This window comes from Macrobrachium rosenbergii, chromosome 13 (genome assembly GCF_040412425.1).
Source record: "Macrobrachium rosenbergii isolate ZJJX-2024 chromosome 13, ASM4041242v1, whole genome shotgun sequence".
In the NCBI taxonomy this organism is placed as follows: domain Eukaryota; kingdom Metazoa; phylum Arthropoda; class Malacostraca; order Decapoda; family Palaemonidae; genus Macrobrachium; species Macrobrachium rosenbergii.
The window spans coordinates 27,093,913-27,118,622 of record NC_089753.1 but is presented as its reverse complement, the minus strand read 5'-3'; the positions used below and the strand labels follow the sequence as shown (position 1 = coordinate 27,118,622).

The 24,710-nt window shown below is 35.6% G+C and overlaps 1 protein-coding gene across 1 annotated transcript in view; it reads left to right on the top strand.

Annotated features, from left to right (window-relative positions):
• Positions 1-7,635: 7,635 nt before the first annotated feature.
• LOC136845069 (fibroblast growth factor receptor-like 1) overlaps positions 7,636-24,710 on the top strand; it is a 599,462-nt gene continuing 582,387 nt past the window's right edge. The window contains exon 1 of the mRNA XM_067114891.1: positions 7,636-8,511. The gene's annotated coding sequence lies outside the window, so the exon portion shown is untranslated. The remainder of the gene's footprint in view (positions 8,512-24,710) is intronic.

Here is a 24,710-nt window from a genome sequence, read left to right as displayed (position 1 = left end):
AATTACATTAAAAAGAAGAACAGGCGTTGGAATGCATAAAATCGACTTGAGAATGATTAAGAAACCAGTCTTCGATTTTTCCAATTATCGCATTTTTGCCAAAAAAAAAAGAAAATCCAGAATAAAAAAATAAAATCCAGAATTAAGGAAAAGAAGAAAATAAAGTTCGGAATTAAGGAAAAGAAAAGATCCAGAATTAGGGAAAATAAGAAGACTAAGTCCGGAATTAAAGAAAAAATGAAGATAAAATCAGGAATTAAGGAATAAAATGAGAAATCTTGGGAATTGAGGAAAAAATCGAGAATAATGAAAAAATGAAAAAATCCGGAATTACGAAAAAACTGAAAATGAAACCGGAATTAAGGAAAAGGAGAAAAAATCCTGAATTAGGAAAAGGTGAAATAATCCGGAATTAAGGAAAAGGATAAAAAAATCCGGAATTAAGGAAAAGAAAAAAAAATCCGGAATTAATAAAAAAAAAAAATCCGGAATTAATAAAAAAGAAATAAAATCCAGAATTAATAAAAAATAAATAAAGTACAGAATTAAGGAAAGAAAAAGAAAATAAACAAAATCCGGAATGACAGAAAAGTAGGAGAAATAAGAATCAAGGATCACTGATTCCATGGTATTTAATCGGCTGTTTGCGTGACGGTTGTCCAGCCCATTAAAATATTCCAGTCTGTCTACCTCTTCATGCAGCATGTCATGTTATTAGTCTCTCTCTCTCTCTCTCTCTCTCTCTCTCTCTCTCTCTGAAATGATAATGCCAAAAACAATATGTCTCTCTCTCTCTCGCGCTCTGTGAAATGATGTCAAAAAAATATGTTCTTCATGGAAGAGAGACAGTTTCTCTCTCTCTCTCTCTCTCTCTCTCTCTCTCTCTCTCTCTCTCTCTCTCTCTCTCTCTCTATGAAATGATAATGCCAAAAACTATGTTCTTCATGGAAGAGATAATCTCTCTCTCTCTCTCTCTCTCTCTCTCTCTCTCTCTCTCTCTCTCTCTCTCTCTCTCTCTCATATTTTCACTTCTTGATATTTTGTTTTGGAAAAGTTTGTTTCGCAAATCGACTAACTCTCAGGATAGTTCCGTCGTGTGTTGGTTTTTAACGATAATAATAATAATAATAATAATAATGATAGTAATAATAATAATAATGATATATTATTATTATTATTATTATTATTATTATTATTATTATTATTATTATTATTATTATAGGCTTGTTCCCTTACGAATTTTTGTTCATTTGTAATAATAATAATAATAATAATAATAATAATAATAATAATAATTTGTTCATTGTAATAATAATAATAATAATGACTTTTACTCTAAACGTTATATATATATATATATATATACATATACTCCTTAATAATAATCTGTCATTTATATGTTTTTAGGACTTAGAAATGTACGAATATACGTTTGAAACCTTGTTTTAAAATTACGACTGCAGCACAATAAAAATGTTAAATTTAATAACAATAATAATAATAATATCTTTTACACGCTTGTTTTTCATTCTTCCAACACCCCCCCCCCCCCAGCGTCCTTAACGATATTCGTTGATTCGCGGTTAAACTTTCGGCCTGGGAGAAGTTTTCTAACAAACTCGTGGGGTCCTCAAGTTTCCCCATAATTGTCGTAAAGTTAACCAAGATTCTTTTTTTTTTTCGCGCCGTTGGTTCGTTTGCCAGAAAGAAAAATAAATGAAGAAAGAAGCCTTGTTATTTTCCCCTGTATACATTTGCTAATTCCTGGGATGAGGATGTGATGGAAGTATTTAAAAGATATATTAGGTAGCAGATATCAGCCTGGAAGTAAAGAGAATAGTGAGAAGAATTTAAAAGATTTTGCCATTCTTTTTTAACGGAACATATTCGAAAATTACTCGTAGTTGAACGAGTCTTGAAATGGAGAAACAAATCCGCAGTAATTTATCTGTACAAATATATTTAAAAAGAAAGATAAACACATTTAGCTTTATTTTTTAAATACATTTGTACAGATGCATTACTGTTGAATTGTTTCTCCAACTTCAGAAGTTCGTGCGCAGATGCAATGCGTCACTATAATAATACAATTCTCCCTGTGTTTTAGTAATTTACTTACACTTTATTTATTGATTTATTAATTTGTTAAATTATCTGTTTTTCTAATAACTCATCTCTTCTCTCTGTATTTTCCATTACCTTCTGTTACTTCTTTCGAATGAACACCACAATATTCTTTTGAAGCTTGAATTTTAAGTCAGTGGTCTCTATGGATTGTTCCGTATGAATAGGGTTCATCTTCTGAATAATAATAATAATAATAATAATAATAATAATAATAATAATAATAATAATAATAATAATAATAATAATAACAATAATAATAATAATTATCATTATTATTATTATTATTATTGATGACCCAGGAATGTTTTCAGTGAAGGCATATACCATTCAGTAACTGTCACTTCCCGCATGAGATGTTTGTCACTTAGAAAATGGAATGATTTCCCACTACTTTTATAACAGTTCGAAGTTCTTCATTGGATGGGTGGGTAGAGCTCTCGGCTAGCACGCTGTTGGCCCAGCGTTCGACTCTCCGACCGGCCAGTGAAGAATTAGAGGAATTTAAACTAAGTTAAACTAAGATATACTTAACTTATAGCAGTTCGACGCTGAATGTGCTGAGCTACGGTGATGCATTTTGTATGAATATTATGTATAGTGACGCAATTGTTTAAATATAGCTAATTCATGCTCATTAATTGAAAACACAGGATCAAGTGAAATTAAAGACAATGTTATTTATTTTGAAATTTTTTAATATATTTTGCCATTCTAGTCTTGAGATGTTTTAAAAATCACAATCAGAATGAAGGGGAAGAACAGAGGATTGAGAGAAATTAAAGATAATTTCTTTAATTTTTAAGTTGTTTTTGAATATTTTTTTCTTTTAATCTTGTGATTTATCAAAATCACTTTAAAAATAGATGGGAACTGGAATTTTAAAAGTTAGGCCATCAAGAAGAGACAGATATTTTATACTTTGTTGCGAAGGATTGAGAGAAATTAAAGATAATTTTACTTATTTTTAGATTCTTGAATAAAATATTTTGTCCTGTAATCTTGTGATCTTTGAAAATCACTTTGAGAATAAATGGGAACTGGAATTCCAAAAGTTGGGCCATCACAGAAGAGACAGATATTTTTATATTTCGCTGCATGGCTCCTATTGCAAATGCCTATTTAAACCGTACTCATTATCTTTCAAAATTCTCGTTTTATATATAAAAAACAAAGTTTAAATACTGGGCAAACATGGTTAATTGGGTAATACTTCTCATTGCAGATACGCCAGTTATCTTGCAATTTAATGAAAGTCTATGGTCATGACCCTCCTTATTTCACGTATGCATGTATTTAAAGGCCGGAAAATCATTCGGCTGAAATTACACCCTTATGGGTGGCAAACCTTGCAGACTGTAATGCACGTCACAGAGTCCCCTTGAAAAGTTACTCTTATGAACCAGTTTCCAACTGTAGGCATTACTTAATGAGGTCCTCTGTAGTGTTCCTTCGTTCCCTAGCTGTTACATCTCCTATCATCCCCTTTACTGTACCTTCGTTCATATTCTCTTTGTTCCGTCCTAGTTTCCTCAACCCTCTTCTGCAATTGCTTCATAGTGCAGCTGCGAGGTTTTCCTCCTGTTACACCTTTCAAACCTTTTACTCTCAGTTTCCCTTTCAACGCTGAATGACCTCAACATAAGTCCCAGCACTTGGCCTTTGACCTAAATCTTATATTCTAATTCCAATTCCAGCTAGATATGTGCAGTTATATAGAATAGTAGTAGTAGTAGTAGTATTAGTAGTAGTACTATTAATGTATACAATCATGATTATAAACCTTAATTAAGTAGGAACAGTAAAAGTCTGGTTTTAGAATATGAAATAAATGAAATTATTTGTATAAACTCCTAAAGGGAAAATTGAATGGTACTCTCTTCTCTCTCTCTCTCTCTCTCTCTCTCTCTTTTCACACACCCCTCACAGTGACCCAAAACCGCTCACACCAAACTCCGAAACTTATGTTGCAAATTTGTAAACATCGATTATTATTGGGATGAGGTTGCGGGCCCATAGGCAAGCAGCCAGTGGCGTCTGGCTTCTTATTGAAGGGTCGACGTGTTGCTGTAGGTTTTATCCTTCATTTAGCAGTGATCTTTAGTTTTTGTTCAGTCCGTTCCATTATAGCGTGTTGGTTTATACTGTGATGGTCGTATTAGTTCATTTATCTTTCCTTTGACAATATTTTTATTAATATGCTTGCATTGTTGCTAGTGATTGTACAGATCCTGACAGTATCATCCATACTAAGTTTAATGGTGATTATAATTGTAGTAATACATACTGATATATATATATATATATATATATATATATATATATATATATATATATATATATATATATATATATATATATATATATATATAATATGCCTACTCGAACACAATCACACATATATGTTTATATATATATGTATATATACGATATGTATGTATATATACATATATATACATATATATGTGTATATATATATATTAATAAAGAAACGCATACTAACTAATACTAATGATAATGATAATAGTAAAATTATCCCCCCCACAACATCCGAGCTAATAACATTAACAGTCTCATGCCAAATTAATAACAATAAGAGTATCAGCGGCCGGTAATCTCGTTGATAACACAAATCGAATCATGAATAAGGGTCGTAAATGACACGTTGATAACTGTCAATAAAGGAAAATGTAACTTTCCATCCTTTAAAAATGTGAAAATGATATTAAATAGTTGGTATTTTCCTAACAATTTTTTCCTTTAAAAATGTTCACGGTGTAAAATAGGTGGTATTTTCCCATTGATTTTTTCCTTTAAAAATGTTCAAAAGATATAAAATAGTTGGTATTTTCCCATTAATTTTTACCTTTAAAAATTTTAAAAAGATAGTTGGTATATTCTCATTAATTGTTTCCTTTAAAAATGTTGAAAAAAATATAAAATAGTTGGTACTTTCCCATTAATTGTTTCCTTTAAAAATGTGGAAAAAAATATAAAATAGTTGGTATTTTCCCATTAGTCATTTCCTTTAAATGTTAAAAAGATATAAAATAGTTAGTATTTTCCCCTGGATTTTTCCCTTTTAAAATGTTCAAAAGATATAAAATAGTTGGTATTTTCTTATTGAATTTTTCTTTTAAAAATGTTCAGGATATAAAATAGGTGGTATTTTCCTATTGATTTTTTCCTTTAAAAATGTTCAAAAGATATGAAACAAGTGGTATTTTCCCATTGAGTTTTTCCTTTAAAAATGTTCAGAAGATTTAAAATGGGTATTTTCTCATTGATTTTTTCCTTTAAAAATGTTCAAAAGATATAAAATAGTTGGTATTTTCTCATTGATTTTTTCCTTTAAAAATATTAAAAAGATACAGTATGGTTATTATTTTTTATTTAATTTTTTTAAAAATGTTTGTGTCCTAATGAAAATTTAATGATTAGTGTTTTTGTGTTATGTGATTGCGCTGAGTGTAATGTTTGTGATGTAGTTGTGTGTGTTTGTTTGTGGGTATTGTGCGATTTTCAAAGTATGTCTTTGTGTTGATTATTTTCAGTAAGTGAATTATTGTCTATTTAGTTAGAAAGTTTGTTGATTTGGCAGTAAAGTAGATTGTAATTTTCTTTGAGTTTATCAAGGATTTATATATATATATATATATATATATATATATATATATATATATATATATATATATATATATATATATATATATATATATATATATATATATATATATATGTGTGTGTGTATGTTTATATACATATAACTATATATATATATATATATATATATATATATATATATATATATTACATACTTATATATGTTTATGTATATATTATATATAGTGTATGTATATTTATACATATACATACACACACACACAGACTTAGTTAATAAATTCAACCCCTTTAGATTACGATTGTATGCGCACACGAACATACTGTACAAACATTCCATCGTCACTTCCGAGAAAAAACTGAACTTTTCACTTTAAGAAATAAAATAAAATAGAAAAACCAGTTTGTCGAACGGCCACCGGGCAACAGGGTGATGACTGCTGTGAACTGGGAAGGATAATTTGATTAAACACGGTCTAGCAGTGCTGGTGATCTGTACCAATAAATACAGAAAGTAAAAAAAAACGGAAATATATTATTTTAAAATTTTTTTTATTTAGTTTCATTTTTTACTTGATTTTTATGTACATCTCTTTCTCCCTTGATTATTATTCCTCTCTCTCTCTCTCTCTCTCTCTCGGGAAGCAATGTCCTCTTAACTTCTCGAATTCTTCGCGCTTTTTTGGATACGCTCGTCACTACAAAGCCTTAAGATCCAGGTGCACGAAATATGATGAAGAAATTATGATGTCCGGTAGCGGGAAACGAACCCGGGTCCCCAAATCAGAACGAGGTCCCAGCTGTGGTCGTTTCCCGCTACCGGACATCACAATTTCTTCATATTTCTTACACTTGGATCTTAAGGCTTCGTAGTGACAAGCGTATCCAAAAAGGCGCGAAGAATTCGAGAAGTTAAGAGGGTATCGTGGGTATTACAATTACATATTATGTATCTGGTAAAAGTGACTATGTATATATATATATATATATATATATATATATATATATATATATATATATATATATATATATATATATACACATACACACACGTATACACACACACACACGTTCCTCCGTTACAGAACGTAGCGTGACCAATTCATCAATCGGGCGAGTCTCGAATTAGCAATTTTGACATGCGTTCTTGCGGGGTATCATATGTGCGCAAATTGAATTGCGTGCTTATCTCCTAAATGATAATAGTTTGTGTAAACCATTCAGGAAAATTGACTGTGGTCCTGGTCCTGGTCCTGGTCCTGGTTCGGGGAGGGGGTTAAGGAGACGGGGAGGGGGAACAGAGTACTGGCGTAATCCGTGCTTGTGAAACGTGGAAGAGAAACGAGGTTGTGGGGAGGAGGGGGAGGGGGTAGCGTTGTGGAAGGGGCGTGTATGGTTGTGAGGGGAAGGGGGAGGGTGCGTGATGCCATCGCATGTTTAACAAGCCATCCCCTTAACGGCTTGCAATAACCAGGGACCAGACTCTTGGGCACCTGTCTTGCTGCGCGAGTCCTCCTCCTCCTCCTCCTCCTCCTCCTCCACCTCCTCCTCAAGTCAACCTGGTTGGTAGAGCCAGGTGATGGTGGAGGGAAGAGGGGAGGGGAGGAAGGGGGAAGCCAGCCCCCCGCGGAGCTGAGAGAGAGAGAGAGAGAGAGAGAGAGAGAGAGAGAGAGAAACTCAAAATCGCTTGAAGTCGGTATCAAGTGCTTAGATTGCTGTCGGCGCGTCGGTGTGCCAGACCAGTGGCTACCGATGGGAAGAGAGTGAGAGAGGGAAACACACATACGCATATACATACGCACACATACACTCACATACACGCGCGGCGCAAAGTCCGTACGTATGTACCAACCAGCGCCTTCCTCAAGCAGTCTCCTCTCTTTCTCTCTCGCTAACGTCGTCGGCTTGTTGTCGGACCCCGAATAAAAATTCACTCGCTGGTAACTTCACTTCAGTCTCCCGTGCGTCGCCGAAGGTAGAGGACGTACTCGCGCGCTGCCGCGTCCCTGTGACTCGTGTTGGATGCCCCTTTGACAGAACCTTTTGCAAACGATTTCTGGTGATTAGCGACCGTTCCCGACCCCCTCCCACACCCGGGCCAGTCGGGAATTCGGGCGAAGAGTTTGTGCGGCGGGAATCGGGAATTTACCTGTAAAGAAACCGAGTGGGGGATTTTTTGGGAGAATATTCGACAAAAATGAGGCTGCCCAGATTCCCAAGGCGTCCTTTTTTTCTCGAGTGTGTGGTTGAGAGGCCGCTAGTTTAAATAGAAAAAAGAAGAAGAAGAAGAAGTGAATAAAAGTCGTCCAGTGCTTTTCTAAGACTAAATCATAAAACGTCCGTTTCTGCAGTTGCGTGATTTCTCGCACTGTCCGTTCAACGTTGCTGCTGCTGCTGCAACTGCTAACTGCTATTTTTAGAAGGCATATATTGTATTGTCGACCGAATGGACGTACGCGTATCAAAATCATCATCGCCATCTTAATGAAAGCCAAGTGACACTGAAATATCATTCTCCTTTCTCCCAATTCGAGAGACCTATTTTTTTTTAGCAGCACACAAACGTAGGGGTACGAAAGGCGCTTGTTTAGTTAACGGCATTCGTGAATTCGAGCCCTCTGGAAAGTATATTGGGACTCGATATTAGGTACATGTATTTCATTTTCTAAATCAACCGGTTTGTTGACGTGTTTTTTGAAGTGAAGCAGCTGATTCAGTCGAGGCCCACCAACGTCATCGTCGTAATCATCAGTTCAGCTATTACAGGTTAGTGTAATTAATACGGTGGTTCGTACCTTTGACGAGTCGTCGTAGAGTGTTTGCACGCAATTTACCGTATTTATCGTATGCATGAAATGTGCTTGCGGACGTTTAAATGCGTTGAAAAGTGTTGAAGAGCTGTCGAATGCACTCCGAAGTGTTTGTGCATTCCCGTAGGCTTCTTCTCGAGAGCTGAAATCGGATCGGGTTTCATGGCTGTGAAATATGTTTGAGACTTGTTTTGTAAGGTGTCTTTATATTGATTTGATTTTTGTTTGCTGTAATTCTCGTCTTTATTTCTTCATTATATAGATTATTTTTAGCTTTTTCGAAATCTAGTTGTGAACTTAGCATAGCATGGCTTTTTTGTTTGTAGTCGTAATATAATTTTTATTCTGGATTTTTTATGGATTTGAGTCAACCAGATAACTGGATTATAAATAGATATAATTACCTAAACTTTCAGTACTGCCATACGTGGATATTGCACATAATTATTCTTAAAACGGCTTGTGACTTTTCCTCGATTTATTTAAGTTTAAGTAAAATACAACTCTTTATTAATATCAATATCACCCAATACTGCAACTTGCATATCCCACATAATGAAATTTTTTCACGCAAGGTAAGTTTATTTTATTTGCTTTTTCCCTTAAATTTGCTGTTTGCTCCGGCGTACAAAACAATTCGCTAATAGCCTCATATGATTTGTGGCCTCCCGACGCCCACATCGTAACTTTACGACGCTGGTTTTGTCAACGTTCCTCGCCGGATAATTTCGGTGGGGGCCAAGCCATGCTTGACTAATAGATATATTTATCGGGTTTTTGCGGATTTTTTTTTTTTTTTTGTCCGCAGAACTTCCGTCCGCATTCGTGTGTTATGTTCCGCTTGTAGGTTATTAGTCGTTTTTGCGTTATGTTTTCCACGTAGAGTGTCCGCTGGCTTGCGTATATTTCCAGCGTATAATAGTCCTTGTCATTCGTATATTTTCCAGAATGTATTCCCGTCTACCATAAGTAAAACTTTCAATTTTTCGGCTTAACAGTCCCGCTGTCATTCATGTATACCCCGCGAATAATTTCCCCTCGTTTACGCATATTTTCCGCGTATAATTCCCTTTTTTACGTATATTTTCCACGTATAATATCCTCTGTCAATCGGTCATTTTCTACCGACAGCAACCGCCGTCAATCGCATATTACGAGGTATCCCAGTGACAGTATCAAGGAGGACCTCGCCTCGCATGTCCGCCTCTTGTGGCGGTCGGTGGGATACTGATCTCGGTTTTAGCCAGACAGTCACACTGCTTGTGAATGCTGCTGCTGCTGCTGCTGCTGCTTGGGGTGGGTGGGTGGTAGATCAGGGGTGGGTGGAGGAACGCTTTTTTGAGTTACACCTTTTTTTTCCCCTTAATGTATTATCAATTATTTTTTTTGTTTTTTTTCCATTAATTTTTGTTTATTTGTTAGTCTCTTTGGAATGTTTGAAATTTGTATGTGAATTGTATATATATAAATTTACATATATATATATATATATATATATATATATATATATATATATATATATATATATATATATATATATAAATGATTTATTTGTTTTTCGTTTGAGGATGTCTGGGATATTGAAATCGACTTTATTATAGTTATTTGATGTTCTTTTAAGTGTATAAATATAAATATTCTAATTGGAATGTGTGAAATTTTTATATAAATTGTATGCTTATTCTGTATAAGCAATTCTGGAATATTTTTATTGTTGTTTTTGTTTCTTAGTCTCTTTGGAATGTGTAAAATATTTATGTAAATCGTATGTTTATTTTATATATGATTTTTTGAAATTTGGATTTTAAGAATTTTTTTTCCACTGTATGTTTAATTTATTTTAAAATGTTTGAAAAATATTAAAATATATTTCATAGTTATTTGTAAATATTCTCTTTGGAATACTTATAAACAACATTGCATAGTAATTTTATTTCACAATTTTTGGAGTATTAAAAATTACTTGATATTTATTTTCTGTTCTTTTGAATATATAAATATTAATTCCTTGTCCAATTATTTTTTTTTTCCAATGAATTTGGACAGTCTATGACTGAATATTTTATGCTTATATATATATATTTACTTCTTCTGCTACGCTTGTAAGTGTGTTATTATGGTTATCTGATTTTTTTCCTTCATGTACGAAGGTGTAAATGAAAAACGTTTTATTTTTGCAGTTATTAATGTCGTATGGAAATGTAGGTTGCAGCTGTAATCTCTAATTTAGCTAACGTATGGAAATTGATTTAATAATCTATTATAAAAATTTTCTCATTTTTTTCTTTTCTAGTTTTCTGTAAAGGGAAGCTATTGCGCCGGCTTTGTCTGTCCGTGCGCACTTTTTTCTGTCCGCACTTTTTTCTGTCCACACTTTTTTCTGTCCACACTTTCTGTCCGCACTTTTTTCTGTCCGCACTTTTCTGTCCGCACTTTTTTCTGTCAGCATTTTTTCTGTCCGCACTTTTTCTGACCGCACTTTTTTCTGTCCGCACTTTTTCTGTCCGCACTTTTTCTGTCCGCCCTCAGATCTCAAAAACTACTGAGGCTAGAGGGCTGCAAATTGTTATGTTGATCATCCACCCTCCAATCATCAAACATAACAAATTGCAGCTCTCTAGCCTCAGTAGTTTTTATTTTATTTAAGGTTAAAGTTAGCCATAATCGTGCTTCTGGCAATGATACAGGATAGGCCACCACCTGCCCGTGGTTAAATTTCATGGGCCGCGGCTCATACAGCATTATACCGAGACCACCGAAAGATAGACCTATTTAAGATGGCCGTGATTATACGCTGTACAGAAAACCCGATTGCACCGATAGGATACAGCTGTAACGTATGAAAATTGATTTAATAATATGTTATAAATTTTTTCATTTTTCATTGTGTCTCGGCGCATGAAAACTAACACCTTTATTGGTCCAGTATTTCAGAATACCTTAAATAAAAATGTATTTTAATTTTTTTTTTCAAGAATTTTTATTTGAATGAATTATCAAAATGTATATCGTTTAGTTTTCAGTTTTCAGCGGTGTGAGGTTATGTAAATATGTATGTCTGCTATTTTTTCTTATATATATATATATATATATATATATATATATATATATATATATATATATATATATATATATATATATATATATATATATGTATATGTATATACCGTTGTGAGGATCAAGGCGTTGTGTGTGTACCTGGCATTACTGATAACGATTAGTGGGCAAGATTACCTACCGATTTTACCTGGATCAGGTACCCCTTATCGGGGCTTTAAAACGCGATAAGGTGCAGGGTTAGGGTTGGGTCGTCTTTATTATTATTATTATTATTATTCTTGTTCTTGGAGCACAGGAGAGTTCTGTCGAGATCTGAAAGCCTATTTAATAATAATAATAATAATAATAATAATAATAATATAATAATAATAATAATCTTTGAATTTCAAATCATTGGCCCCTGTGGTGGGCTTGTTCCATATGAATAGGTTTTATCTTCTTCTTCTTAATAATAATAATAATAATAATAATAATAATAATAATAATAATAATAATAATCTTTGAATTTCAAATCAGTGGCCCCTGTGGTGGGCTTGTTCCATATGAATAGGTTTTATCTTCTTCTTAATAATAATAATAATAATAATAATAATAATAATAATAATAATAATAATAAGAAACCCGTATCATTCGCCGCCCGGAAGACAAGTCAGGCCTAAGGCCTCCCAGACACTATTTAGGGGTCCACGAGAAGAACACCAAACCTTCATTAATGACCCCCGGAGATGCCTCGGGCCGGCGCTGTAATTAATTCATGTTCGTCTGTGATACAGTTGAAAATCGGAGTTCATGTATGAAGCTGGGTGGGAGGGGTGAGGGGCCGGAAGGCGGAGGGGGTGGGGGATTAGGAGGGGAGGGAGGAGAGGAAATGGGGGGGGATATATGTCTTAGATTACTGCAAATATAATCTTCATCCGTATATCCAGCCAAGATGATTTCTATGGCATATAATTAAAATCTTAATAATAATAACAATAATATTAATAATAACAATAATAATATTGATAGTAATAACAACAAAAGCAATAATAATAATAATAAGCAATTAACACCAATATTTCAATACGTAAGATCCGGATTAATAATAATAATAATAATAATAATAATAATAATAATAATAATTATTATTATTATTATTATTATTATTATTATTATTATTATTATTATTATTATTATTATTATTATTACTTGGCACTTTAACGAGACCAGTAACTTTTTTATAAATAAGCTTTCAGGTCCTGACATAACTCTCCTGTTGCTGCAGGTATTAATAATAATAATAATAATAATAATAATAATAATAATAATAATAATAATAATAATAGTCTCTCTCTCTCTCTGTCTCTATGAGGAAAAGGGGAACTAAAGTAAAAAAGAATATGAAGACATCATAGAGAGAAAGCAAATAAATAGAAAGGGTTAAGGAGAGAAAGAGAGAGAGAGAGAGAGAGAGAGAGAGAGAGAGAGAGAGAGAGAGAGAGAGAGAGAGAGAGAGAGAGAGAGAGAGAGAAAGGACGCAGGCCACAGTTAGGCTCAATAAACATCTCTGATTAAATTTAGGATCTCATTATGGTTCCATTAAGGTAATGCCGAGTGAGCAAACTCTTTTTATTTTATTTTTGTTTTTATTTGTGTTTTTATTTTTATTTGTTTATTTATTTATTTATTTTTTTTTGTCCTTTGAAGGGGATCGGCGGATGATGAAAAATTTATTATTATCATCAGCGGATTCGTGTGGTGCGGGCTTTTCCATTTGAACATTTTTAATTTCGGTGTGACGTGCATCCGTTTTTTGTTTTTCTCTGGTCAGCGTTTGGGGGCGGGAAGGGGGCGAAGGGCGGGGATTGATTAGCTTACATACATACACGCACACATCTGTCTAATATATATATATATATATATATATATATATATATATATATATATATATATATATATATATAGAGAGAGAGAGAGAGAGAGAGAGAGAGAGAGAGAGAGAGAGAGAGAGAGAGAGAGAGAGAGAGAGAGAGAGAGAGAGAGAGAGAGAGAAATAATCAACACGCAATCACGTGTGGAACAGAAATAAATTTCTGACTCACCTCAGGATCGAACCCAGGTCTTGTATGGCCTATATGGTAGGCAGCGCCCTTGCCTTTCAATTGAAAGACCTGCGTTCGATCCTGAGGTGAGTCAGAAATTTATATATATATATATATATATATATATATATATATATATATATATATATATATATATATATATATATATATATATATATATATATATATATATATAGATAAATGTGTGCATGTGTGTGTGTGTGTGTGTGTGAGAGAGAGAGAGAGAGAGAGAGAGAGAGAGAGAGAGAGAGAGAGAGCGGCCGCAAGGTACATGATTCATTACTTGGCTCTTTAGAGACACGATGGTTTTAAAGGAACGTGCCCAAATCGTTATGAGAGAGGGAGAGAGAGAGAGAGAGAGAGAGACTCTCGCAATTAACTTCATTAAGTCCGGAATATTTGCTGTTTGTTAAAAGTTGCGGCAGGCAGAGAGAGAGAGAGAGTGAGGTCAACTTTATAGAGTTCGCGTAGTTTGTTAGTGGGCAAGAAAATGCGATAACATTTTTATGGATCTCTCTCTCTCTCTCTCTCTCTCTCTCTCTCTCTCTCTCTCGTCCCCCCCAGTAAGGGGGTAGTGCAGTCAGTGCTCCTCACGCGGTGCACTGTAGGCATTGCTTCAGGTTCTTTGCAGCGTCCCTTCGTTCCTTTTACTGTACCTCCGCTCATATTCACTTCCTGCCATCCGACTTTCCTCAACCCTCTCCTTACAGTTGTTTCATAGCGCAGCTGCGAAAGGTTTTCCTCCTGTTACACCTTTCAAACCTCCTTTTCTCTCAATTTCCGTTTCGGCGCTGAATGACCTCATCCCAAGACTACCCAAACACAGTTACTTTAGACCTGAGTATTATTCGTGACAAGTGACTTATAGGCTGTTACCTTAGACTTCCCGAGCAGTGAATTAAGCAGGTGGTAGATATTATGTACTGAGTACTCTCTGGGTATTATGTTACAGGCTGATGGCGAAAACAGGTATATCGCGAACTGACTGAAATTTCAGGCAGATAGCGAAACCAGGTATTTCGCGAACTGACTGAAATTTCAGGCAGATAGCGAAACCAAGTATTTCAATAACTGACTGAAATTTCAGGCAAATAGCGAAACCAGGTATTTCAAGAACTGACTGAAATTTCAGGGCGGATAGCGAAACCAGGTATTTCAAGAACTGACTGAAATTTCAGGCAGATAGCGAAACCAGGTATTTCGCGAACTGACTGAAATTTCAGGCAGTTAGCGAAACCAGGCATTTCGCGAATTGCCTGAAATTTCAGACAGCGAAACCAGGTATTTCACGAACTGATTGAAATTTCAGGCAGATAGCGAAACCAGGTATTTCGCGAACTGACTGAAATTTCAGGCAGATAGCGAAACCAAGTATTTCAATAACTGACTGAAATTTCAGGCAAATAGCGAAACCAGGTATTTCAAGAACTGAATGAAATTTCAGGCGGATAGCGAAACCAGGTATTTCAAGAACTGACTGAAATTTCAGGCAGATAGCGAAACCAGGTATTTCGCGAACTGACTGAAATTTCAGGCAGTTAGCGAAACCAGGCATTTCGCGAATTGCCTGAAATTTCAGACAGCGAAACCAGGTATTTCACGATCTGACTGAAATTTCAGGCAGATAGCGAAACCAGGCATTTCGCGATCTGACTGAAATTTCAGGTAGATAGCGAAACCAAGCATTTCGCGAACTACCTGAAGTTACAGGCAGGTAGCGAAATGCACTTAGGGATATTTGATTTCCCAAGGGGCTAGTGCTAAACACGGCGAAACAGTGATTTACCTACACTGTTTCGCCGTTGTTAGTACTATCCCCTGGGGGTCAAATGTGTTTCGCCGTGTTTAGTACTAGCCCTTGGGGGATCATATGTCCCTAAGTGCATTTCGCTATCTGCCTGACATTTCAGGCAATTCTTGAAATGCCTGGTTTCGCTATCTGCTGCATATGTACATACACAAACATACACATCAGATCTTTCTAATGCTATATTTGGCATTTTAAGTGTTGAAACTTAATTGTTTAATACTTGACCTTTGAAAGATGGCGGCCGCGTAGGATAAATAAATCAACTACGCGTTATACTGTGTTAAATTTTGTGTCCCTGACATGAAATAACAGGAACGGGAATTTAGATGTATTACTTTGTAATGCGTATGAATTTGCGAAATTATATTGGAAAACAAAAAAAAAAAAAAAAAAAAGTAAAAAAAAGAAAACTGGAATGAATTGACTTGGAATGGTTAGGAGCTGGGAACATCTCAAGGTATCCATTGCAGCGCTGCCCTAAAATGGAAGACTGCATTATCTGCAAAAAATGCAAAACTGAGAAAAGTGGTAGATACTGCAGGTTTCCTTTGCCTTACTACTGATTTTGCAGCTACTGCAAATGGGACCCCCTAAATAAAGCACTGAAGAGTCATTCTGAAACTGCAGTAACTTGTGTATTAGTGTTTCACGAGCCCAGTAGGTGGCATACCTCAATTTCGAAAATTTTGCAGACACTGCAGTTTTCCATTTTAGGGCGGAGTGTGATTACAGCAGTTTGCGAAAATTGTCAAAGGATTTTGCATTGTAATGTAATATCTTCACACATACACAGTGCAGTTAGAGAACGTACATTGTGTCTGTAATTTTATTGACAGTTGTAGCAGTTTTTGAAGACTGGTTTAAAAATATTGCGGAGAAGAAAGAGTATAAAACTTTTTTTTTTTTTAGAAATTCTACTGCTATTTTGTATTGTTTTATTCTATATTGATCTTTTTTGTCATTTTCTGATACAGTTTGATTTTTCAAAAACTGGAGCTGGGAGGATATATTATTGATTCAAAATAAGTAGATATTATATGTATATATAGGCTATATACATACATACATATGTATATATTTTATATATGTGTATATATATACTGTATATAATATATACATTTATATGCTGATATTTTAGAATATTACAATTTTATTCTCAAAATCATCTATTTCATTCAACATAAATGCTCTCTATGCATCTCCTTTAAGAAAAAGGTAAAAAAAAAAATCTCGCCTGCATATTTTTTTTTCGGTGAAGAAAAAACTAAAATGTTTCTTCAAACGAGGCCACGTTCAATAGACAGTTAGGCAGCTTCATCTGAGACGGAAATCTGTCTCTCTCTGTCCTTTTGTTCACGTAGGAAAAAATAGCAGCAGTCTTAAAAAAAAAAAAAAATAACAGACGACCCGGGAAAAAATATTTTTTTACTATTTATTGGTGCACACGTAAAAATGCTTCTAAAAATGTTTCTTATGTTTTTTTTTTTTTTGTAAAATAGGGTTGATGTGCATTGGGAAAAATTGACGAGACAAGGAAGTTTTTTGTCAGTTTTGTTACTGGTTGAAAGAAAAATTTTTTTTTTTTTTTTTTTTGAATAGATCAGGATGAATAAGTCTTAATTTTATTTAATATTATTTTCACTTTTTAGTTTTCTGTAAAAGAAAACTATTGTGCCGGCTTTGTCTGTCCGTCCGCACTTTTTTGTTTCCGCCCTTAGATCTTGAAAACTACTGAGGCTAGGGGGCTGCAAATTGGCAGATTGATCATCCACCCTCCAATCATCAAACATACTTAATTGCAGCCCACTAGCGTCAGCAGTTTTTATTTTATTTCAGGTTAAAGTTAGCCATACTCGTGCTTCTGGCAACACTATAGGACAGGCCACTACAGGCCCGTGGTTAAAGTTTCATGGGCCGCGGCTCATACAGCAGTATCGGGACCACCGAAAGATAGATCTATTTTCGGTGGCCTTGATTATACGATGTACAGAAAACTCGATTGCGCCGAAGAAATGTTACAGCTTACCAAGAAAAAAAAATTATTGTTACATTTCATAATTTTTTTCTATTATTTCTAGGTACGCTGCTGCATATAGAGAATAATTTTTAAATTTTATATTTGAAAAATTAAAAAATTAAAAAATTCGGTCATTTAATAATTTTTTATATTTATAATGTTTTATCTTTAATTTTGTATTTTTAAAATTTTATATTTATAAAATTTGAGAATTTGAGAATCAAAAAAATTTTTATTTTATCATGATTATTTTGTAATTTTATAATCATTTAATAATATATTTTTAATTTAATATACAGTATATATATATATATATATATATATATATATATATATATATATATATATATATATATATATATTGAAGGACGAGACGCCACTCAGACAATAGGCCTACTGCAGTAGGCTCTATTGAAAGACAATATGTCTTTCTCATCGGTCATCCCTTGCAATGATGATTGTTGCAGAACGCTTGGATGATGACGATCAATGGAACAGAAGGAGAATGCTCCTTTGGGATGCTCTCTCTCTCTCTCTCTCTCTCTCTCTCTCTCTCTCTCTCTCTCTCTCTCTCTCTCTCTCTACACACACACATTCATTCTTATATTTTTCTAATTCTATCTTTATTTTTTCTCTTTTTCTCTTTCACTTTATTTATCTCTCTCTCTCTCACACATTCTTTTTCTTTTTATTCTCTCTCTCTCTCTCTCTCTCTCTCTCTCTCTCTCTCTCTCTCTCTCTCTCTCTCTCTCTCTCTCTCTCATATGCACACACACAATAATTGCAGACCTCCTTACTCTTCCCTTGATTGTAGGACTCTCTCTCTCTCTCTCTCTCTCTCTCTCCGGAGTATTTTAGGCCTCTGCTTCCATTCTTCATCTGAAATGTCGGACACCTTTTCTCTCTATGCAAATAGCCTAGGTAGAATGAAGGTTACTTTGGACCCATTTTCTGGACGGTACATAGTGTCCAGAAGTGGTGACCTATCATTACAGCCTTTTTGCTGTACCTATACAATGTATACTATATATAATTGTGTTTTTATACATAATCTATAGCAGATTACGAAACGAATTTGTATATTAAATTGTAAATTAATACATGTATAAATAGACTGCAAAGAAAAGAGAGAGAGAGAGAGAGAGAGAGAGAGAGAGAGAGAGAGAGAGAGAGAGAGAGAGAGATGAGGTCCTATTAAAATTAAATTGTGTATTAATACACCCATAAATTAAGAAGACACTTTATGTACAGTGGTCGCAGGTAGACAGACTGCAGAGAGAGAGAGAGAGAGAGAGAGAGAGAGAGAGAGAGAGAGAGAGAGAGAGAGAGAGGCTCTTATTAACTTTGTTTTCCAACTTTTCTGATGTTGGCCGCGGCATAGTGAAATAAAAATGAAGTGTTTGTTGATTAAATTTTTCAAAAGGTTCGGCCTCTCTCTCTCTCTCTCTCTCTCTCTCTCTCTCTCTCTCTCTCTCTCTCTCTCTGTGCCCTCCTCCTCCTCCTCCGAGTCCCCAGTGCGTTTCTTGAATCTTTTCCATTTGATCCTTCGCTCGCTCCCCTTCCTCCTATCTCCTCCTACCTCTTCCCTCCCCCTCCTCCCTCCTTCCCCCCCCCTCCATTTAGCGTTGAATTCCTTTAATTGGTGAGGACCATCTGCTAGACCAGCCGAAAGTAATCGGGGAAAGCAGTTCAATCGGGGAAGCCGTTTGATGTCTCACTTGCCTTTCATGTAGTTGAGAGGACCCTGGGTGCCACGGGGTGCCACGGGCGAGGGGATAGGCAGGGGATGCGGGGGGAGGGTATAGAGAAAAGAGAGGGGTTTTTGGGAGGTGTGCCAGTGGGGAGGGGATATCAAGGGGAGGGGATAGAGAAAAGATAGGGGTTTTTTTGGAAGTGTGCCAATGGGGAGGGGATATCAGGGGTAGGGGATAGAGAAAAGAGGGAGGGGGTTTCAGGGGTAGGGGATAGAGAAAAGAGAGAGGGTTTTAGGAGGTGTGCCAGTGGGGAGGGGGTATCAGGGGTAGGGGATAGAGAAAAGAGAGGGGGTTTTAGGAGGGGTGCCAATGGGGAGGGGTATCAGGGGAAGGGTATAGAGAAAAGAGAGGGGTTTTTAGGAGGGGTGCCAAGGGGGAGAGGATAGGGAGATGGGTATCAGGGGGAGGGTATAGAGAAAAGAGTGGGGGTTTTTGAAGAGGTGTGCCAGTGGGGAGGGGGTAATAGGGGAAGGGATAGAGAAAAGAGGGGGTTTAAATAGGGGTGCCTTGGGGTAGGGGATAGGAATGGGGCATCAGGGGAGGGATAGAGAAAATAGAGTGGGTTTCAGGAGAAGTGCCTTGAGGTAGGGGCCAGGGAAGGGGTATCAGGGGGAGGGGATATATATATAAAACAAAGGGCGGTGTTGGGAATTTTAGAAACGGTGGCAAGGGAGGGGAGGAAGGGTGGTAGAAAAAGAGGGAGGGGTGTGACCCATCTCTGGTAGTAGGTTGGTGGGGAAGGGAAGGGGGAAGGGGTTTCCTTGGGTAGGGGGTGTATGTTTGTTGGGGGTCCACAAGAGCGGAGGGAGAAGTCGATTTTGGGCTTTTGGGCTTAACGGCATGGTGATGGGGTGGGGGTAGGGGTGGTGGATGGGTAGGGTATATTATAGGGGCTTGGTGTTTAGAGTTAGGTTAGGGGAGGGGGTGATGGAGAGAGGGAGGGAAGGGGGAGGGGGAGGAATTGAAATAGGTCGTTTGTTCACCTGGTTGATGAGTTGTGACTTCCCCGAGGGTGCCTTGTGTTGTTCCTGCGGTCTCTTTTAGAGCAATGTGGTCCCAGATGGGAGAGAGAAAGAGAGAAAGAGAGAGAGAGAGAGAGAGAGAGAGAGAGAGAGTCTCTCTCTCTCTTTCTCTCTCTCTCTCTCTCTCTCTCTCTCATTCTTTTCTCTTTCTTTTCTCTTTCTATATCTATCTTTATTTTTTCATCTCTTTCTTTCTCTCTTCTCTCTCATTCTTTTCTCTTTCTATTTCCATATTTTATCTCTCTCTCTCTCTCTCTCTCTCTCTCTCTCTCTCTCTCTCTCTCTCTCTCTCTCATTCTTTTCTCTTTCTATTTCTGTATTTTTTATCTCTCTCTCTCTCTCTCATTCTTTTCTCTCTATTTCTATATTTCTTTATCTCTCTCTCTCTCTTTCTCAATCTTTTCTTTCTATTTTTATCTTTATTTTTTATCTCTCTCTCTCTCTCTCTCTCTCTCTCTCTCTCTCTCTCTCTCTCTCTCTCTCTCATTCATTCTTTTCTCTTTCTATATCTATATTTTTTATCTCTCTCTCTCATTCTTTTCTCTTTCTATTTCTATATTTTTATCTCTCTCTCGCTCTCTCTCTCCTTTTGTAAGGATATGAGGAGAAAAGCACGAAGGAAAATTCCGTAAAGCATGTGAAAAAACACTCGAGAAACACAACAAGGAAAAAAAACAACGCAAGAGCAACACAACGGAGTGAAAAACCAACGAACTGAATCCCATTGTTAGCAAAAACAACGCAAGGAAAAACAACAAAAAACGTAAAACCACACGGGGAAAATAAGACACTATTGCGCAACGATGGAAAACCAACAGATAAAACGCTCGTATGTGGAGGCCGATCTCTGTGAGAGAGAGAGAGAGAGAGAGAGAGAGAGAGAGAGAGAGAGAGAGAGAGAGAGAGAGAGGCAAGACTAAATTTGTCCTCAATGTATAGTGAAAAATCGATGTTCGGATTCCCGCAAGAAAATCACACCTGCCCTCACAATTTTTTAATGAATAATTTTACGTTTAAGACGTGCAAGTGTGTATCAGAATCTCTCTCTCTCTCTCTCTCTCTCTCTCTCTCTCTCTCTCTCTCTCTCTCTCTCTCTCTCTCCTTTATTCCTTCGCCCGCTTGATATTCATGAGCCAATCACGGCTAATCTCTTAATCCTCTCACGCATTCTATGGAGGTTGAACAAACGCGTATATACAGTATAGCAGTGCCATATAACCATTGAATATTGCAGGAAGATCTCTCTCTCTCTCTCTCTCTCTCTCTCTCTCTCTCTCTCTCTCCTATTTTCACGTTTCCTTTCGGTTCACTGCTGGTATTGGTGAAGTACCAGAAACCTAGGGAGGATTAAGTTAAGATTTTTCAGAATTTTAGCGAAATTCATTACAAAACATTTTACTATCATTTGTTATTATTATTATTATTACTACTATTTCTTTATTATTATTATTATTATTGAAGCCTCTCGCTATCCTTCTAATTAAGGATATCGTAGTTATACCTGGGAGTGCGAAGCCCACAGGATCCAATATTAGCGCCGCGAAGAAAAAATAATTTTTTTTAGTCGAAAATCTCGGCCTCCCGGCGTGTGATATTAAACTTCTGAATTCTTCTGTCATTCTAATTAAGGGAATTTTCCCCTCAACAAAATTTCTGGTCAAGGTCTCCGGGCTTATTTGATTCTCTTTTTTAATTTTTTTTTTAGTTAGGGGCGAAGGATAGAGGGTGGGAACGGGTATGGGAAGAGGGGAGAGGATTTGTCAGATTTCGTGATTTTATGTTCCTGTCAATTTTGATTGTTAAAGGATTTTTTTTTTTTTTTTTTTTTTTTTTTTGGCGGAGGGGGTGGGAAGTAGGGAGGAGAGGGTTTGACAGATTTGGTGATTTTATTTGCCTGTTAATTTTGATTGTTACGGATTTTTTTTTTTTTTTCGGCGGAGGAGGAGGGGAGGAGGTGGTGGGACTGGAGAGGGGGGGATGAGACGAGGCGGATTTGTCAGTTTTTTTTATTTGATATTTTTGTCAATTTTGATTGTTTCGAGATTTTTTTTATTTATTTATTTATTTTTTTTTTGGTCATGGTCTCCCACCTTCATTGAAAAAGGATTTTTGGGACGGTTGGTCATTACATTAACTTTCGAAAATTTTAATTTTTTTTTCGTCAATTGATGGGCTTGTTAATTTTAATTTTTTTTAGAACTTTTTTATTTGTCTGTCACGTATGACTCTCGTAATTTTTTTCCTAAACATATTTGTTCGTAAATGAACGTCTTATGTTTTACAATTTTTTTTGTAAATAAAAAAATTTTGGGGGGTAAATTAACACTTTTTTGTGAGGTGGCGTACCAGAAACCAGAGGTCATTATTAACATAGGTGTATGTTTGGGTTCATATTTTGGATCTCAAATAAGGTCAAGATTGTGAAATTGACAGAGGCTCACACACACACACACACACACACACACACACACACATATATATATATATATATATATATATATATATATATATATATATATATATATATATATATATATATATATATATATATGATTACAGACACTATATATACTGTAATATATATATGTGTGTGTGTGCGTTCGTGCCTGTGCGTTTGCGCTTGCTCGTGCACGGGAAATTTTGGAGTCGTGACTAACAATGACCATTTTTCAACCCAGACGGGGAAGTCGCCCTTTCAAATACCTGCAGCCGACCAATAAATCCTGTTATATTTTCATCACGAGAGAGAGAGAGAGAGAGAGAGAGAGAGGCATGAAACAAGCTGTCATATTCGGGACACGCCGTCATAAATTCACCGATTACAAGCGTTTCGAGTTTGAAATATGGCCGAAATCAGACCAGTGATTATGTGGCATTTATCGAACTCCGATATATATTAATTAATCACAGAGAGAGAGAGAGAGAGAGAGAGAGAGAGAGAGAGAGAGAGAGAGAGAGAGAGAGAGAGATACGGTTTTAATTGGGCCGCTCGCTGTATTAATATTAAATAGGCTGTAGTACTGACGGACGACCCCCCACCCGCGCGACGCAAGATAGATGGTATGCGCTCATGCGATATGAACGGCGGTCTTTATCATCCATCATTCTAATGAGTTTGCGGTAATTACATCCATTTGGGTGTTAATTTACCCCCTTTTATCTATTCGGGCAATTGGCGGAAACTGTTTCGGAGCGGTCCCGGACCTTCGCCAAATTCTGGTTTCAAGTTTTTTTTTTTTTGGGGGGTGGGGGGGGGAGGGTTTTTGGTAAGGGAAGGGAGGGCAAGGAAGGTTACGTTTAAGGGTTGTGGCGTCAATACGTCTCTCTCTCTCTCTCTCTCTCTCTCTCTCTCTCTCTCTCTCTCTCTCTGTATATCTATGGATAATATATATATATAATATATATATGGATAATATATATATAATAATATAATATATATATATATATATTATATTATTATATATATATATATAATATAATATAATATAACATATATTATATATATATAATTTTTATATATATATATATATATATATATATATATATATATATATATATATATATATATCACACATTACAGTTTTGCACTTCAAACTAACTAACTGCAATCAGTCCTCTTGAGGATGACAGTCGATGGACTTATATCCCAGAAACGTTTTGGACTTCAAGGCAGATCATTTAGACATATAGTCCCACTAGATATCACATTTTTTGTTTATTTAAACATACTCATCCTTTTGAGTGGTTCAGTTTTTTTTTTTTGGGCTAAATATTTGACCATAGTAATTCATTTTAAAGATGTTTAGGACTGGCTTATTATTTCAGTAAACTCATCTCTCTGGAAGATGTAAAAAGACTTTAGACTTTTTTAAAAATAAAAAAAACTATAGATTATTTTAGGCTCTGGACTGTGTCATTTTATGTTATTTATATATATATATATATATATATATATATATATATATATATATATATATATATATATATATATATATATATATATATATATTCATATATATATATATATATGTATATATATATATATATATATATATATATATACATATATACATATATATATATAGACACACTTTTAATTGACTTTAGAAAAGAATTCCAAACCCACTGGTCGTATTGGGCCCGGCGTATTTCGGGCGATTTTAAGCATGCAAGCAATTTGCAAGGCCCTGTATTACCCAATATCGATATATGCCGATTGCCGGAGCTAAATTGTTTATTTGAACACAGCTGTGACGCCGGTTTATTCTCTCTCTCTCTCTCTCTCTCTCTTACATTACATATGTCCCCGCCTCTCTCTCTCTCTCTCTCTCTCCTGACGAGGTAATTTCCCACCTCACTTGGGTCGACCCGTTCAAATCTCTCTCTCTCT